Source organism: Ovis canadensis, chromosome 1 (genome assembly GCF_042477335.2).
Source record: "Ovis canadensis isolate MfBH-ARS-UI-01 breed Bighorn chromosome 1, ARS-UI_OviCan_v2, whole genome shotgun sequence".
In the NCBI taxonomy this organism is placed as follows: Eukaryota; Metazoa; Chordata; class Mammalia; order Artiodactyla; family Bovidae; genus Ovis; species Ovis canadensis.
In genome coordinates, this window is record NC_091245.1 from 113037369 (window position 1) to 113053199 (window position 15831).

Below are 15831 nucleotides of genomic sequence, written 5' to 3' on the forward strand. Positions count from 1 at the left end.
TTTAGGGACTGTGGAGCAATCCCAGGGCGAGTGCTGCTGTTGACTGCAGAGAGACAGATTGAGGGGATGTAGGGGAGGAGATTGTGGTGGGAAATGCCTGTGGAGAAAAGCTGGGCAACCATGGAAGCAAGATGATACTGCTGAGTCATGCATAGGGGGTGGGGCCGTCACCATAGCCTCTCTCTCCCCAGACCCGCCATCAGCAGCTGAACAATAGAGAGGCTGGCCCGTCAAATGCCTGATGCACTGAACTTCAGAGCAGGACACCATCCAGGGTGCCCCTTTAAGTGACTAATGAGCCGATCTACAGAGCAGGACCCCAGCCAGGGGGACCACTCTATGTGCCTGATGCGCCAAACAACAGAGAAGGACCCCAGTCAAGGGAGCCCTCTAAGTGCCTGAACAAGCAGAGCTATGGAGAAAGACTGGCCAAAGAGCCCTTCTGATCGCCAGCTACAGAAGGCTTGAAAAAAGACTCTGATAGGGCCATAACTCCTGCGGCAGAGGCAGTCCATGTCCCTGCACACTTGGCGCCACCAGGGTCCCTGCAAGTCAAGCAGCTGCGCCACCTTTATGCTCAACTCTCACTGGGGCAGAGCTGCCACAGGCAAAAAACACCTTGCATCTATGCACACAGGGTTGCTTGGGTCATGTCCAGCTCTGTGCCCCTGTTGACTGTGGCCTGCCAGGCTTCTCTGTCAGGGAGAGGTGTTCTCCAGGCAAGAATACTGGAGGGTATTGGCCATTATTGGTTGCCATGCCCTCCTAGAGCACTGTATTCCCTGCTGCCCTAGCTGCCAACCCCCCGGAGTACCTGGTGCTGCCAGAACCCCTGTGACCCAAGTAGCTGCACCACCTCCACACCTGGCCCTCACAGGGGCAAACCCAAGCCCTCCAGGGCAGCCTTAGGAGGAAACTCCAGTGGACGACCCACATGTAGAGGTGGAAATAAAACCACAATTGAAATTCAGGAGCATTGTGGCTAAGGAAGAAGACCCAAAACCTTCCCGCCAGCTGTACAAGCTGCATATTAAATCCACACGATCAACTAGGCAGACTCTGTGTCTACGGAATATACAAAAGGTCATTGAGAGCTCCCACAAAAGAAGTTCTGATAGCTATGGACATTGGAGGCAAGAACACACAGGAGTAGGACCAGATTAGAATCTGAGCTGCCCTCACAGCAGGTCTAGAGATCAGCACAGTGTTGGAGGGCATCCTAGGGAGGTGAGGTGGACTGTGACTCCCAGAGAGGGGAACGACTCTGACAGCAGTGACTCAAGAAAAACATTTACTATTATTCTTATGTTTTGACTTGTTCTGTAGATTCTTTTGGATTTCCCCCCCTCTTTTTCCCTCTCTGTTGTAGTTGTTGGTTTTATTGGCATTATGAAATCTAATCAAGATTTGAGCTTTTTTTTCCTGAGTCACATTTTTTATCATTGCTATAAACCTCTGCCTCTACGTTGGGCTTTTGCTGTTCTGTGGAGTTTTCCTTTTTTTCTCTCTCTCTTTTTAATATTAATTTTTAAGTTTTCAAATCTATTATTTTTTCTGCATTTATTCCTTTGTTTACTTTTCCTCCTGTTCTTTTCCCCTTGCAGTCAATCTTTCATGTATATAAATCTTATCTTCCTCTATTTGACATTGTATATCCATTCTTTCTTTCCTTTCTTCTCAACATTTGTTAGTTTTATTTTCATTGCTTTATTCCCCAGTTGGCACCTTGCTTTAGTTTGGTTTTCCAGTTTGTGCTTTAGTTAGTTTTGTTCTGATAGATATACTTTTTGGTTTCCTTTGTTATCCAGGTCAATCTATTGTACTTTACTTTTGTTGGACTGTTTTGATTTTACTTATGGGTGTATATGTATATACATACATTCAGTCACACTTTTTATTGTTGTTATAAACCTCTGCCTCTACGTTGGGCTTTTGCACTTCCATGAAATTTTCCTTTTTTTTTCTTCTTTCTTCTTCTTTTTTTTTCATTTCTGTTTTTTATAATTTTAATTTTTTAATTTTTTAACCTATTAAACTTTTTCTATATTTATTCCTTTGTTTGCCTTTCCTACTGTCCTTTTCCCCTTGCAGTTAATCTTTAATGTATATAAATCTCCTTCATCTACCTCTATTTAACTTGGGATATCTGTTCTTTCTTTATTTTCTTTCTTTCCTTTCCTCTCAACATATTTGTTAATTTTGTCTTCATTCTTTTATTCGCCACTTGGCACCTTGCTTTAGTTTTGTTTTCCAGTTTGTGCTTCGGTTAGTTTTCTTCTTAACTGGTAAATATGATCTTTTATTTCCTTTGTTTGCCAGGTCAATCTACTGTACATTTTTTATTGTTGTTGTTGGACTGTTTTGACCTTGCTTATGGGAGTATATGTATATGTGTATATTCCATTATTTTAATTATTACTTGTCTGATTTTGTAACTGCCATTTGTCTGGGGTTCATCTTTGGTTTCTTGTTTTTCGATATTTGTTTTAATCTCACTTAACGCCATAACAAACCACTTGTGGAACATCATTCCTAACCAAAGATCCAGCCCTGAGACTTTGGAGTGGGAGCACTGACTCCAAGACCCTAGACTACCAGAGAACTAACCCTCAGTTCAGTTCAGTCACTCAGTTGTGCCCGACTCTTTGTGAACCCATGAACTGCAGCACGCCAGGCCTCCCTGTGCATCACCAACTCCTGGAGTTTACCCAAACTCATGTCCATTGAGTCAGTAAAGCCATCCAGCCATCTCATCCTCTGTCATCCCCTTCTCATCCTGCCCCCAATCCCTCCCAGCATCAGAGTCTTTTCCAATGAGTCAACTCTTCGCATGAGGTGGCCAAAGTATTGGAGTTTCAGCTTCAGCATCAGTCCTTCCAATGAACACCCAGGACTGATCTTTAGAATGGACTGGTTGGATCTCCTTGCAGTCCAAGGGACTCTCAAGAGTCTTCTCCAACACCACAGTTCAAAGGCATCAATTCTTCGGCGCTCAGCTTTCTTCACAGTCCAACTCTCACATCCATACATGACCACTGGAAAAACCATAGCCTTGACTAGATGGACCTTTGTTGGCAAAGTCATGTCTCTGCTTTTGAATATGCAGTCTAGGTTGATCATAACTTTCCTTCCAAGGAGTAAGCGTCTTTTAATTTCCTGGCTGCAATCACCATCTGCAGCGATTTTGGAGCCCCCCCAAAATAAAGTCTGAGACTGTTTCCACTGTTTCCCCATCTATTACCCATGAAGCGATGGGACTGGATGCCATGATCTTAGTTTTCTGAATGTTGAGCTTTAAGCCAACTTTTTCGCTCTCCTCTTTCACTTTCATCAAGAGGCTTTTTAGCTACTCTTCACTTTCCGCCATAAGGGTGGTGTCATCTGCATATCTGAGGTTATTGATATTTCTCCCAGCAATCTTGATTCCAGCTTGTGCTTCTTCCAGCCCAGCGTTTCTCATGATGTACTCTGCATAGAAGTTAAATAAGCAGGGTGACAACCATAAGAGATGATAAACATTTTTTTCTTTGGTGATGTTCCTAACCAAAGAAATGGTGATGAATCAGACTTAGGAAACAAACTTATGGTTGCTGACAGCTGAAGAGATAGTCAGGGAGTTTGGGAAGGACACTTACACATTGCTATATTCAAAATGTATAACCAACAAGGACCTACTGCGTAGCACATGTAACTACTCAAGCTTCTGTGCCAGCCTGGATGGGAGAAGGGTTTGAGGGAAAACAGATACATATATATGTATGGCTGAGTCCCTTCACTGTTCACCTGAAACTATCACAACATTGTTAATCAGCTATACCCCAATACAAAATACAAAGTTTAAAGTTTGGGAAAAAGAAAAAAAAAAAAAGAAATGGTAATGAGTGATGTTCCTCTTAGAGGAAGGGCTAGAAATGCTGTACAGTCCTGTGTACAACCTACAGGCCTAATGATTGGCAGTATGCCTTCAGCCTGAGACTCTCGCATTCTGCCGTTTAAAGAAGGAGTCTGATCCTTATCCAATTAAAAGGAATGCTTAGTGCTGCAACAGAATATTGTCACATTTGGCTCTAGTGAACCTGAAGTGCCCAAATGCAGACTGCTATTGTTATGCTCCGAGCCCGTATCTCCGAACCAACCGAGAGAAAGAGCAAGTCCACCACGGTAATGCAAGGGCAAGAAGGGAGTTTATCTCTAGTGCGCTAGGGCCCAAGTCTCATCCCACACAAGGGAATCCGACAAGAGCCCTGAACAAAGGAGTATGGCGGCTTATATACAGGCAGTTCTTTGTCTCAGTTACAGGAGTAGCTGGCGTTACATGACTGGCCAGGCAGGATGAGCGCATATCCTGTCTCTTTCTGGCAAACATGACTCAAGTCCTAGAGCCCGTCATTTGGTCCCTAACATTCCCCCCTGTCCTTAGATCATATAGAGGAATCTTCCTCTCGGTCTTGAGACACAGTTTGATATTGTTGTCGAAGCACAAACAGCTGTACTGTATTTATGCGTTTTTTTACAAAGGCTATAAGTCTATTGATAATACATGGGCCAAAGGTAAGCATCAGTAGAAGTATTAGCAGGGGTCCCAGCAAGGTGGAGATTAGGGTGGTCAACCAAGGGGATTGTTGAAACCAAGACACAAACCATCCTTGTTGAGCCTCACGTTCTCGTTTACGTTGGGCTAGTCCCTCTCTTACTTTGGCCATAGATTTTTTAACTATTTTTGTGTGATCAGCATAAAAACAACACTCTTTTTTTTAGGGCAGCACAGAGTCCCCCCTGTATCTCCCCACAGATCTTTTAGTTATGCCTGGGCGCACCTGGACATGCCCAGAATGCATGATTTGGGAGCTTGCCCCTCTTCCAGGGTACATTTACCACCGGCTTAAGGTCAAAGTGTAAGTCTGGCCACCAAGTATTTGGTGGATGTATTGCGGTGGTGGAGTTAAGCATCTCAAGTGTTAGTCTATTTTGCAGCTTCCAGGTGATTTTGACGGGTTGATGCGGGTTCACACTGGCAGCTCCGGAGCAGAGTAACTGGGTCATCCATAAGACGGCCCAGCCGAGCTGTCCTGGTCCTGTTGGCGCCTTCGAAGCCTTAGCCTCAGGGGGTTGGACGGGTGCAGAGATGCTTCCCATTCTTTTTTAGCGTCTTCCTGCTCTGCTGAAGCAGCTGGGCGTATGTGGTTGCAATGCACCCAAGGCCCAATACTGTCGACCTGGCCTTACCTCGGTGAAATCTATTTCCCAGTGTTGCCCTGGTCCTTCTCCCCGATACCTCAGTCCTGCATGTTGTCTTTTTCTTGGCCTCATCTGTTGACACACCTTACAAGCATGTGCTATGTTCTTTACAGTTGTCTGGTGCCGGGAAAATCACAGGCACACAGTTTGAAAGAGCATCAGAGTCTTCTTTTCTCCCAGATGAGTAGACAAGTATAAATGCTCACATAGTTGCCGTCCCAACTGAGCAGGGAGTATCAAGTAGCTGTCTGAGTCTTGGTACCATCCATCTTCACCTTTTTGAAGGTTGGTGTGTTTTTGGATCCAAGCAAGGTCTGTGGATGAATACTCAGGGGTTGGGGGCAGAGTTTCCATACCTGGAGGTGGAAGTCCGATCGCCAACACAGGGGTGATGAAATCTTCATCAGCTACTTTTCGAGCTGCCAGGTCTGTGGCACGATTTCCTCGTGCCATGGGGCTGTCACCCTTCTGATGTCCAGGTACGTGTACTATTGACACAGCCCGAGGCATCTGTACAGCCTCTAAAAGTCTACGGATTCCAGGCAAGTTTTTAATTTTTTTTTTCTTCAGCTGTCAAAAACCCCCGTTCCCGATACATCGGGCCCTGGATGTGTACCATGCCAAAAGCATGGCGACTGTCAGTGAAAATAGTTATTCTTTTTTCTTTGGCTCTCTCTAATGCTTGAATCAGGGCAATTAACTCTGCCTTTTGTGCTGAGGTATCCGGGGGAAGGGCCTCTGCCCATATCGTCTGTCCAGAGTCATCTACTACTGCGGCTCCCGCCCGTCTCTGTCCATTTTTTACATAACTGCTGCCATCTGTGAACCATTTTAGCTCACTGTTATCCAGTGGAGAATCGGTTAAGTCCTTTCGCATTGCTGTTACCCCGGCCAGTATCTCATCACAATCATGGAGGGGGCTATTTTTCTCCGGATTGGGCAAAAGAGTGGCCAGATTTAGAGTGCAGGGTATTTGGAAATGAAATCCATGGGGTGTCAAGTAGCAAGGCCTGGTAGTGCGTCAAGCGGGCATTAGAAATCCATTTACCTGCGGGTTGCTTTAAAACTCTCTCTATGGCATGAGGAGTGTAGACCAAGAGTCTCTGTCCATAAGTCAGTTTATCAGCATCATGGACTAAGAGCACGGTAGCCGCGATGATACAGAGGCAAGGTGGCCATCCGGCTGCCACTGGGTCCAGTCTCTTGGAAAGGTAAGCTACAGGTCACTTCCATGGTCCCCATCTCTGTGTTAGTACCCCTTTCCCTACCCCCTGCTTTTTATCTACAAATAATTGGAAAGGCTTAGATGGATCAGGGAGGGCAAGGGCAGGAGCTTCTAGCAAGGCTCGCCTGAGCTTTTGGAAGGCCTCTTTCATTGGCGCAGTCCATTTCCAGTCTTTGTTTTCTTTGGTCCCTTCATATAGGGGCCTGGCCTTTTTTTGCAAACCCCAAGATCCATAACCGGCAATATCCCACAGTTCCCAGAAATTCTTTCACTTGTCTAGGGTTAGCCGGCTCAGGGATCTGGAGGATGGTTTTTTTCATAGCCTGTGTTAGCCACCTCTGGCCCTGTTTTATCCTATAACCGAGGTATGTAACCTCTTGCTTGGCAATTTGGGCCTTTTTGGCACTGGCCCTGTAACCTAAAGTCCCCAAGGTTTGGAGAAGGTCACCTGTTGCCTCTTGGCACTCTTTTTCTGTAGCCGCTGCCAGCATAAGGTCATCAACATATTGTAATAAAACAATGGTAAGGTGTTCAACCCAATACTCACGGAGGTCTTCGTCCAGGGCCTCATTAAATAACGTGGGCGAGTTTTTGAAACCCTGTGGTAAGCGAGTCCATGTCAGCTGCACAGGGGTCTGACCACCGTCTTCCTGCCATTCGAAGGCAAAGATCTCTTGGCTTTCGGGGGCAAGAAGCAAACTGAAAAAGTCATCTTTTAAATCTAAAACAGTGTACCAAATGTAGTTTGGAGGCAAGTTGCTTAGCAATGTATAAGGGTTAGGAACCATAGGATGAATATCACTCACCCGTTTGTTGACTTCTTGTAGATCTTGAACCGGTCTAAAATCAGTTCCCCCGGGCTTTTTCACAGGCAACAGGGGAGTGTTCCATGGGGACCGGCACCTTTTTAGGACCCCAGCGTCTATGAGGCATTGTATATGAGGAGTAATTCCTTGTCGAGCCTCTTGACTCATGGGATACTGTCGTACCCTTACCGGGAAAGCACTGGCTTTCAGTTCCACAATGATAGGGGGCCTCTGTTTGGCTGGTCCCATTCCTACTGTTTTAGCCCAGGCCTGAGGGTATCTTTGAACTCATGGTTGTACTTCGGGGCTTATTGTCGCTGGGGCCTCTGGCAAGTAGAGTCTGTATTCATCTTTTAATGCCAGAGACAAGACCTGAAGAGGATGCCCGGTCCCATCTAAAACCGACACTTGTCCGTGGTCAAAATAAATTTGGGCATTTACTTTAGACAGTAAATCCCTTTCCAACAAGGGCGCTGGACACTCAGGTATCACCAGGAAAGAATGGGTCACCTGGTGGGCCCCCAAGTTCACATGCCGTTTTGTAGTCCATCCATATTGTTCAGTCCCGGTTGCTCCCTGCACCCAGCTACTTTTCTTAGACATGGGTCCATCTTTTTGGTTTAAGACTGAGTATTGGGCTCCCGTGTCCACCATGAAGCCAACCGGTTTCCCCTCCACATTTATAGTTACCCAGGACTTGGGGAGGGGCTTCGAGCCCTGACCCTCCTAGTCGCTATCTTCACCCACGTAGAGGATATGACTATCTGGAGAGGGAGTCTCGTTCTTAGGGTTTTGGGGCCCCTCTTTTAGATTTTTCTTGGGGCATTTATCTTTCCAATGTCCAAACTCTTTACAAAATGCACATTGGTTTTTCTCAAGCTTACGCCTTGTCGTTTTTTCTTCAGTTTTTGAGTCCAATTTTTTTCCTTTCTGGAACCTGTTTTTGTTTTCAACCCCAGCAAAACATATCTGGGCCAGCTCTTTTTGATTTTTACGGTTTTCTTCAGCTCTAAATTTTCTTTTTTCTCTTCTAATGTGGTCCTCTCTCTCTTTTGGGGTCTCTCTATGATTAAAAACTCTCTCGGCTGCCCTCATTAGATCTTGCAAGGATTGTTCATTTAACCTCTCTATCTTCTGTAACTTTTTTAATATGGGGGCTGCTTGATTTACAAATGCTAACATGACTCATAACATGCTCGTGACTCATCTGCCTGTGGGTCCATAGGGGTATACTGTCTAAAAGCTCTCATTATCCTTTCAAGGAAGGCTGCTGGGCTCTCATTTGGTTCCTGCCTCACTGAATTTATTTTGGCCAAATTAGTTGGCTTCCTGGCGGCCACTCTAAGGCCGGCCATGAGAGTCCGGCGGTACACTCAGAGACGCCCCCACCACCAACCACCCCGGGGAAGAGACTCCGGCGCGCCCCCCATGGCGCGGGGGGTGGAGCACCAGGAGGGGGTAGAGTGCGGCAACGAGGGCTGGCTCCCTCAGCAAGCGCTGCTGCCAGGGGGCTGTAACACTCGGGGAGGGTGGACCCACCGCCGCAAGACAGCGGCTCCCCACCCCCCAGCCACCTTTTTTTTTGCCAGGACTTTTCAGCCAACCTGGAGCCAGTGGCAGCGTACAGCCGCGGTGGAAATGCGCCCGGCGCCCGGTCGCCGGCCGGGGGGCGGTCCCCCGTCGACCCCACCCTTGGCCCCGCCCACCTACCCCCGTGATCTTCCCCCCTTTCTCTTCCCTCCGCCCGGAGGCGGAGGGAAGAGTGGCGAGGGGTCAGGAGGAACAGGGAGCGGGAAAGATCCACCGGGCCGCCGGCACGGCCGGGCCTGCTGCCAGGTTGAATCCTCCAGGCGGACTGCGCTGACCCCACCCGTTTACCTCTTAACGGTTTTACACCCTCTTGAACTCTCTTTAAAGTTCTTTTTAACTTTTCTTTACGGTACTTGTTGACTATCGGTCTCGTGCAGGTATTTAACCTTAGATGGAGTTTACCACCCACTTTGGGCTGCATTCTCAAGCAACCCGACTCCGGCAAAACCCGGACCCGGCATGCCAGGGGCCGTTACCGGCCTCATACCATCTACGGGCCTTGAACTCTCTCTTTAACTGCCTGGATAATTTGGGGATTGAAGGTTCCCTCTTGTGGCCATCCGACGTCAAAGGTGGGCCACTTGGCAGAACAGAAAGTCACCAGTTTGCTCTTCTTCACCAGTAACAAAAGATTCTGAGCTCTAGACTTGAAATCAGAGAAGTGGTTAATCATAAGAGATAAAGGAGTAGAAGTTGTTTATCCCATGATCACAGAAAAGTACACTGGGAGCCAACACAGCACACAAAGAGCAACGCAGACACCACAAATAGACAAACAGATAACAAACGCAAGGTGGCCACAGACAATGCACTCAATCTTACCTGCAGGATGTTCACAGAGCCAGCTGCCTCCCCAGCACGAAACCGGGCCCTGACCTTACACTGGACTTGACTTGCCTCTGCACTTTACACCCAGATGCCTCCCCAGTACGATACTGGGCCCCGGACTTAATCTGGGCTTCTGCAACGTTAGCACCGGTGCTCAGAGTTCTTATCTCTTAACGAGGTTACTCCCTTCTACCAGGAGAGTTGTCCTCCCTGGCGGGACGGAGATCCCGGACGAGCCCCCAAATGTTATGCTCCGAGCCCGTATCTCTGAACCGACCGAGAGAGAGAGCAAGTCCACCACGGTAATGCAAGGGCAAGAAGGGAGTTTATCTCTAGCGTGCTAGGGCCCAAGTCTCATCCCACACAAGGGAATCCAACAAGAGCCCCGAACAAAGGAGTATGGCGGCTTATATACAGGCAGTTCTTTGTCTCAGTTACAGGAGTAGCTGGCGTTACATGATTGGCCAGGCACGATGAGCGCATATCCTGTCTCTTTCTGGTAACCATGACTCAGGTCCTAGAGCCCGTCGTTTGGTCCCTAACAGCTATTACTTCACTGAACTCCAAAGAACAAGTTGTGTATTTGGTTTGCACCTCTTCCATAATGAATAATATGGTAGATTTCAATTTTAGATTTGCTTTCCTTGTAATATATCAGTTCAGCAGGGGAGGCTGTGGAAAGGGAGACCCATAGCCTTCACTGCCTCAAATCAAGATCACTTACACCTGCCAAAAAGAACTTGACAACTGTGAACAACCAATTTGGCTTAGGTCAGTTTACAAACACATCCTTGATGACTCATCATCTATAAATAATCTCAAACCATGGTTTTCTCTCAAGGGTGATATTTCAGACAGTCTTATTGGATAGATCCCTTTGACATCTCTATATAGTCATGAGTTGAAGAACACTCTAAGGTACCTGAGACCACATCTGTTTTTACCCACTATTCTATCCTCTGTGTGTGCCATGTAATAGGTGTTCAATAAAAACTATTAAATGTATGCTTTAATAAATGAATATGTAACACATTTTAGCCAGAATGTCCCCAAGTCCAAATCTTCCAACTTTCATTGGAAAAAAAAAAGAAATCTGCTGACTCAATTTCCTGCACTACATACTCTGGAAAAACCCCATGCCCTCTCTGAGATTTCAAGAGATTCCCAGGGGCCCCTCATGGCTACCTCTGGCTCTGACTTCTTGTTCTTGCTGAATTCTCTCACGTCTCTCCTCCCATACAGTTCTTTTTTTTTTTTTTTTTTCTCCCATACAGTTCTCATCCTTACACTATATGTAGGACCAAGTATGAAGCCTCCCCTTTTATCTGCAAAACATCACCAATCCAAGGCAGTTGTTGATTGCTACTGAAGGTTTTTGGATAATAGAGAGGAATTACTGCCAGCCCCCAAAAATAAATAAAACTTAGATATTAGACATCTCTGTTCTCATGTTCCTCAGCATCCCTGAAACAAGGAACTTCCTACTGCTGAATTTCCTTCTCAGAAGAGTGACCCTGCCTCTGGCTCCCAGAGCTATAACAGCCTCTCACTAACCTTCAACATCAATCACTAACTTCCCAACGTTGTCTTATACAGGGAAGCCTAACTCTTTTTGATGCACCATCTCCTGTCTAGGCTGAGTTTTTGCAAGGAAACTCGCCTGTTTAGATGTTTTTTCTAACCCAGGAATTTATATCTCTCCCTCTAGGCCATGCTCTATACCAGAGCACTTACTGTATATATTCTATGAGCCAGGTGTCTTAATAGATGCCAGGATATAAAATGAATAAGAGCTTTCATGGTGGCTCAGCGGTAAAGAATCCACCTGCCAATGTAGGAGACACAGAAGATGCGGGTTTGATCCCTGGGTTGGGAAGATCCCTTGGAGAAAGAAATGACAACCACTCCAGTATTCTTGCCTGAGAAATCCCACGGACAGAGGAGCCTGGTGGGCTGAGATTCATGGGATCACAAAAGAGTAGGATGACCTAGCAACTAAATAACAAAAAAAGACGAATAAAATATAGTTTCTAGGGAATTCCCTATCCGTCCAATGGTTAGGACTCTAAGCTTTCACAGCTGAGGGCCTGGGTTCAATCCCTGGTCAGGAAACTAAGATCCCACAAACCGCACAGTACAGTCAAAAAAGAAATATACATATATAGTTTCTATATTAAAGAGACTCAGTTATCATTTCTTAATCTCAATATCTCATTTCCATGACCCAGCTGTCTGCTTACATTAAAATGAAGTAAAATGAAGTCAGTCTCCATCTTCAGCTTTAACATGTTGTACTTTGTTAATAGCAGTCAAATTGGTTATACATATTAATCTCCAAACCCCCCTATCCCTTCCCTCCACCCTTCCCCGCTGGTAACCATAAATTTGTTCTTTAAGTCTGTGAGTCTATTTCTATTTTTGTATATAAGTATATTTGTAGCATTTCTTTTTAGATTCTACATATAAGGGATATGGGATATCATACTTTCCTTTCTCTGTCTGACTTACTCCTCTGTCACTCAATATCACAATCTCTAGGTACATCCATGTTGTTGCAAATGGCATTACTTCATTGTTTTTAATGGCTGGGTAATACTCCACTGTATACATGTACCACTTCTTCCTTATCCATTCCTTTATCAATGGGCATTTAGGTTTCTTCCATGTCTTGGCTACTGTAAACGTATTGCAATAAACACTGGGGTGCATGCATCCTTCCAGACCATGTTTTCCTCCAGATGTATCCCCAGGAGTGGGATTGCAGAGTCATGTGGCAACTCTAGTTTTAGCTTTTTTAAGGAACCTCCATACTATTCTCCATAGTAGCTATACCAATTTACATTCCCACCAACAGTGCAGGAGGGTTCTCTTCTCTCCACACCCTCTTCAGCACTTACTGTGTGAATTTTTTGATGATAACCATTTTACTGGTGTGAGTTGATATCTCATTGTAGTTTTGATTTGCATTTCTCTAATAACTAGCAACGTTGGACATCTTTTCATGTGTCTCTTGGCCGTCTATATGAATTCTTTGGAGAAATGTCTATTTTGGTCTTCTGCCCATTTCTTGATTGGATTGTTTGTTTTGATGACATTAAGCTTCATGAGCCATTGGCAGATTTTGGAGACTAACCCCTCATCAGTCACATCATTTGCAAATATTTACTCCAAGTCTGTGGGTTGTCTTTTGTTTTGTTTCTGGATTTCTTTGCTGTGCCAAAGCTTTTAGGCTTAATTAAGTCCCACTTATTTATTCTTGTTTCTTATTTCCATTATTTTGGAAAATAGATCAAAAAAGATACTGCTGCCATCGATGTTTGGAGTGCTCTGCCTATGTTTTCCTCTAGGAGTTTTATAGTGTTTAGTCTCAACTTTAGGTCTTTAATCCACTGTGAGCTTATTTTTTGTATAGTATTACAGAATGATCTAATTTGATTTTTTTCCATGTTGTAGTCCAGTTTTCCCACCACCATTTGTTGAAGAGACTGTCTTTTCAAAATTGTGTTGTCATGCCTCCTTCATCATAGATTAATTGACCATGGGTGCATGGGTTTATTTCTGGGCTCCTGATCTTGTTCCATTGATCTATATTTCTATTTTTGTGAGAGTACCACACTGTTTTGATGACTATAGCTTTGTAGGAGAGTCTGAAGTCAGGGAACCTGCTTCCTCTAGCTCTGTTTTTCCTTCCTCAAGATTGTTTTGGCTTTCCCTGAAGCATTTTCAGGAACGGAGGACAAGAGACCAAATGTTATCTCAGTGCTCTTATCACTCAATGAACTCCAAGGGTTTAGGGAACTGTAAGACAGAAACTGTGGATGAAGACCAATATATATTTCTCATATATTCTGATTATCACCTGAATGATCAGATACATTTTTATAAATCACAATATCATAGGTACTCTTCTACCTTCCATATCTTTCATCATAATATTTGGTTTGGGGTTTGACCCTGATGTCCACCATGATCCTAGTTCCACCTGGTCCACCAGCAGCAGCTCCCCTTCCTCCCATTCCTATTGTTGCTTGTACATCTCTTTGGGTTGTGCTTTTTTTTTTTTTTTTTAATTTACTCATCACATCCCACCACTGCCAAGCGTTCCTTGGACTTCCCTGGTGGCTCAGATGGTAAAGCATCTGTCTACAATGCGGGAGACCCGGGTTTGAGCCCTGGGTTGGGAAGATCCCCTGGAGAAGGAAATGGCAATCCACTCCAGTACTATTGCCTAGAAAATCCCATGGACAGAGGAGCCTGGCAGGCTGCAGTCTATGGGGTCGCAAAGAGTCGGACATGACTGAGTGACTTCACTTCATCACAGAACCAATTTGATAATAGGTGCTTTCTAACAATTTCTTTACTGGCTCTTCATCTGTATATGTGATAAAACAAATCCTCATTTTTTCATTTATTTTTGTATCCATGGGGAGTTCAATATTTCAACCCTTCCAAAATCTCCAAACTATTATTTAATTTGTTCTTCAGAAGTATCTGGGCTCAAGCTACCCACAAAAATCTTTTTAGGAGATTTCTTGCCTCTTAAAGCATTGACTTTTGGGGGTCTATCAATTTGCCATCTAGTTAGTGTTCTTTCACTTCCAAAGTCTTATTAACACTAGCAACATCTCTGAAAAGCACAAATCCAGGTCCTCTTCATCTTTGAGTAATCGGATCTGTTTTGATTATGCAGCCTACAGCTTACCAAGTGAGATAAGTATTCAGTCAGGTCTTTCTTGCTTATATACCAACTAAAGGCTCCAATAAACATTTTACTATCATCCTGCTGATCCTTACTGATGTTGATCTTGTAGCCCTCTGAAAATTCTTCTGGGTCATCATACTTATTTACATGCTGCATGGTGGGGGTGCAGCACCAGCTGAGCCTGAGTCCAGGCAGCAGCGATGATGGTGCATTTTATGGAGTTGAATTGAAAATGATGGCAGAAGGGCCCATTCCTTGAATTTTTTAATATTTTGACTTATTGGGGCCTTACTTGCCCTGGAAGAACTATCCCTGTCAGGGTTAGCTAATTCCTAAGGGTAGCAAATAACTTGCCTGTGAACTTTTCTGTCATGTGCAAACCAACCAATACAGGGCTGGTACCCTCAGCCTCCTGTCTGTGAGGGTCTCACAGTCCAGGACACTATCAACCTGCCCCAGTTACCAAGGACCTGAAATCAGACAGTTAGAGACAGCCCCTGTGCCCCAGAGCCTGCTGAAATTATCAAACTAGCCAATCCTAAACCTGCTTATCCTGCTTTACCTCTTCCTGTGAAAACCACAATAAGGGCTCTTGCATAAGATTTCCCCTCACTATCTCTGCTTCCTGATTGACCCTGGTTTCTGCCCTTTGTGGGCCCCACCCCCAACCCTGATGCTGGGAAAGACTGAATGCAAAAGGAGAAGAGGGCAGCAGAGGGTAAGATGGTTAGATAACATCACCTACTCAAAGGACATGAATCTGAGCAAACTCTGGGAAATAGTGAAAGACAGGGAAGCCTGGCTTGCTGCAGTCCACGGGGTCACAGAGTCGGACATGACTTAGTGATCAAAAAACTACAGCTTGTGGGACTGAGCACTTTACCTGTGGAATCTGATTCTATCTCTGGGCAGGCAGTGTTAAAATTGAGTCAAATGCTCAGATACCCTGTGGCATCCAAATATTGCTTGTTGGTATGGGGAAGCCTATACACACACACAGGAACTGAGTCTCAGAACCTTGCTTAGTGCCTATAGTGCTGATCACAACTAGTGGCTATGGGTGGCATGAAGATACTGCGTAGAACTATGGGAAATCTGGATATGGACTAGCATACTGGCAAACAAAGCACGTATGGCAATGCATCTCAAGCAGGAGACAACCACCAAAACAATTTCCAGCCGTACTAGTGGAGGCATCAGAGAAAACAAAAGTAGTGCCAAGCTATTAATGATTGGCCTTCTGTTGATTTAAAATGATTTTGTAAAAGATTTTCTACTGTACAAGACAAAACTATGTCCTACTGTTTATAATTGAAACAGGAGAGAAGGGGGCAAAGCACATTCTTTAAAAGAGTAACATAGCCTGAGGACATGACATAAGATAATAGAAACAAATAGGCCCAAGATGGAAGACAAGTTGACTTCCTTGAGCCTTCAGGATA

At 45.0% G+C, this 15831-nt stretch overlaps 1 protein-coding gene and 1 pseudogene across 1 annotated transcript in view; both read right to left on the reverse strand.

The window, feature by feature from the left end:
* Positions 1-15831, reverse strand: part of ITLN2 (intelectin 2) — a 55940-nt gene that overhangs the window by 19060 nt on the left and 21049 nt on the right. The window lies entirely within an intron of this gene.
* On the reverse strand, positions 13596-14545 carry LOC138429062 (heterogeneous nuclear ribonucleoprotein D-like pseudogene; annotated as a pseudogene).